The sequence below is a fragment of the Azolla caroliniana genome, unplaced genomic scaffold (assembly GCF_043228905.1).
Source record: "Azolla caroliniana isolate FFs.n. ecotype wild unplaced genomic scaffold, voAzoCaro1.0.p SCAF_10, whole genome shotgun sequence".
Taxonomy (NCBI): Eukaryota; Viridiplantae; Streptophyta; class Polypodiopsida; order Salviniales; family Salviniaceae; genus Azolla; species Azolla caroliniana.
Genome location: NW_028230445.1, coordinates 12771083 through 12774779, shown reverse-complemented (window position 1 = coordinate 12774779; position 3697 = coordinate 12771083). Strand labels below are relative to the sequence as shown.

The window sequence follows — 3697 nt, the reverse complement described above, 5'->3', positions numbered from 1 at the left end:
ATAAGTTCACAGGTTTTTATCTATGCCGAATTAACTCATCAGCATGTATCTAGTTTTTCCTATACGTGTACTTGTACCCACGTGTCTTGGGTAAAAATCAACGATTCTATGCATCTCGATTATATTGGAATTCATTTAGTAAATGAGTTGGTTAATGTACTATTCTAGTGCCATGCTCGAAATAAAGAAAAATGGTGCAATGCTTGTCTACAGTTGAACATTATTCTACCATCTATGCATATTGTTTGAAATTGTATCAAGTTATCTAAACTATAATTGTTATCAAATTTCCTTTGAAACCTCTACTATTAATTGAATACTGGGATTAAGTTTAGAAATTGATGTTAGGAGAAAAAATTGAAGCAAAGTTCATCATCAATCGTTCAAACATAATATTGATTATTTTGTTAATTGTACATTATTCCAACATGTACTTTAGGTCTTGAGTTATCAAACCATTAACACATGCTATGAGTCAGAAATGTAATATATGATATGATCATTTCCATTGCCGGGAGTTGAACCTGGGTCTCTCGGGTGAAAGCCAAGTATCCTAACCAACTAGACTACAATGGATCCTATATTGTGTACTTCTTCATATTGCAATCATAGATTAGTAATAAATAATATTTATATATTACGCAAGCATCAACGAGAAACTGAGGATTATTCTAACACACTCTGGTTTTTAAGATTAAATAATTTCAAGGGTTTTTATCGATGCGACATTACCTCATGATCCATGATGTATCTATTTTTTCCAATGCCTATTGTTGTACCCGGGAGTCTCGTGTAAAAAACAAGGATTCGAACCAACTAGACTACAATAGAATTCATTTAGTAAATGAATTAGTTAATTTAATATTCTAGTGCTTTTCTTCAAACAAAGAACTATGGTGCAATGTTGATCGAGAGTTCAGCATTACTCTACAATCTATGCGTATGTTTGGAAATTCTATCAAGTTATCCAAACTATAAAACCAACCTAAAGTTTGTCATCAATCCTTCAAACATAATATTGATTATTTTGTTAATTTTACTTTTTAGGTCTTGAGTTTTTGAATTATCAAACAGTTAACACAAGATATGCGTCACAAATTTAATATATGATATTGTCGTTTTCATTGCCGAGAATTGAACACAAGTCTCTCGGGTGAGAGCCGAGTAATCTAACCAACCAGACTTCAATGGATCCTATCTTGTGTATAGATATATTGCAATCGTAGATTAGTAATAAGTAATATTTATATATTGGGAAAGCATCAACGAGAGACTTAGTATTATTCTAACACACTCTCATTTTTAAGATTTAATAATTTGAAGGGTTTTTATCGATGCGACATTACCTCATGATCTATGATGTATCTAGTTTTTCCAATGGTTATTGTTGTAGCCGAGAGTCTCGTGTAAAGAACAATTATTCAAACGAACTAGAGTAGAATGGAATTCATTTACTAAATGAATTAGTTAATGTAATATTCATGTGCTTTCGTTCAAATAAAGAAACATGGTGCAATGCTCATGAATTCACCATTATTCGACAATCTATGTGTATTTTTAGAAATTGTATCAAGTTATCCAAATTATAATTCTTGGTATACTAATTAATCGTAACAATGTTGAGGAATAACCACGACTAAATATACTGCTTCTTCTTGTCCCGAACAACATAATGTTTTGTCAAATCTCATTTGAAACCTATACTATTAATTGAATAATGGGATTAAGTTTAGAAATTGATCTTAGGAGAAACAAATCAAAGCAAGGTTCGTCATCAATCCTTCAAACATAATATTGATTATTTTGTTAATTGTACATTATTCTAACAACTACTTTAGAGCTTGACTATTTGAGTTATCAAACAATTAACACATGATATACGTCGGAAATTTTATATATGATATTGTCGTTTCCATTGCCAGGAGTTAAACCCGGGTATCTCGGGTGAAAGCTAAGTATCCTAACCAACTAGACTACAATGGATCACATCTTGTGTGGTTTTTTATATTCCACTCATTGATTAGAAACAAATAATATTTATATATTGCGCAAGCATCAATGACAAACTGAGGTTTATTCTAACACAGTATCGTTTTAAGGATTTGATAATTTCAAGGGTTTTTATCGATGCCACATTAACTCATGATATATGATATATCTACTTGTAGTCGGGCGTCCCTGGTAAAAAGTATGGATTCGAGGCAACTTGATTATAATGTATCATTCTAGTCCTTTGTTAATGAATTAGTTAATGTACCATTGTAGTCCTTTGTTACAAATCAAGAAACACAGTCGAATAGTCATCGACAATTGACCATTATTCTACAATCTATGTATCAAGTAATCCAAACTATAATTGTTGGTGTAGTAATTTGTTATAACAATGTTCAGGAATAACCATAACCAAATCTACCGCTTCTTGTTTTCCCGAACAACATAATGTTCTAGCCGGGAGTCTCATGTAAAAAACAAGGATCCGAACCAACTAGACTACAATGGAATTCATTTAGTAAGTGAATTAGTTAATGTAATATTCATGTGCTTTGCTTCAAATAAAGAAATATGGTGCAATGTTAATCGAGAGTTCACCATTATTCTACAATCTATGCGTATTTTTGGAAATTCTATCCAGTTATCCAAACTATAATTGTCAGTGTACTAATTTGTCGTAACCATGTTGAGAAATAAGCACGACTAAATGTATTTCCTATTCTTGTCCCGAACAACATAATGTTTTGTCAAATTTCATTTGAAACATCTACTATTAATTGAATATTGGGATTAAGTTTAGAAATTGATGTTAGGAGAAAAAAATGAAAGGAAAGTTCGTCATCAAACCTTCAAACATAACATTGATTATTTTGTTAACTGTACATTATTGTAACATCTACTTTGGGTCTTGAGTTTTTGAGTTATCAAACCGTTAACACATGCTATGAGTCGGAAATTTAATATATGATATAATCAGTTCCATTGCCGGGAGTTGAACCTGGGTCTCTCGGGTGAAAGCCGAGTATCCTAACCAACTAGACTACAATGGATCCTATCTTGTGTACTTTTTAATATTGCAATCATAGATTAGTAATAAATAATATTTATATATTGAGCAAGCATCAACGAGAAACTAAGGATTATTCTCTCACACTCTCGTTTTTAAGATTAAATAATTTCAAAGGTTTTTATCTATGCGACATTACCTCATGATCTATGACGTATCTAGTTTTTCCAATGCCTATTGTTGTACCCGGGAGTCTCGTGTAAAAAACAAGGATCCGAACCAACTAGACTACCATAGAATTCATTTAGTAAATGAATTGGTCAATGTAATATTCTAGTGCTTTTCTTCAAATAAAAAACTATGGTGCAATGTTGATCGAGAGTTCAACATTATTCTACTATCAATGCGTATGTTTTGAAATTCTATCAAGTTATGCAAACTATAAAAACCAAACGAAAGTTTGTCATCAATCCTTCAAACATAATATTGATTATTTTGTTAATTTTACATTATTGTAATAGCTACTTTATGTCTTGATTTTTTTAGTTATCAAACAGTTAACACATGAAATGCGTCGCAAAATTATATATATGATATTGTCCTTTCTACTGCAAGGAGTTGAGCACGAGTATCTCGGGTGAGAACCGAGTATTCTAACCAACTAGACTTCAATGGATTACAGCTTGTGCACTTTTTAAT

At 31.4% G+C, this 3697-nt stretch overlaps 1 non-coding gene across 1 annotated transcript; it reads right to left on the bottom strand.

The window, feature by feature from the left end:
* Positions 1-2968: 2968 nt before the first annotated feature.
* TRNAE-UUC (transfer RNA glutamic acid (anticodon UUC)) lies at positions 2969-3041 on the bottom strand. The gene has a single exon. It is a non-coding gene; the product is annotated as a tRNA-Glu (tRNA).
* Positions 3042-3697: the final 656 nt, after the last annotated feature.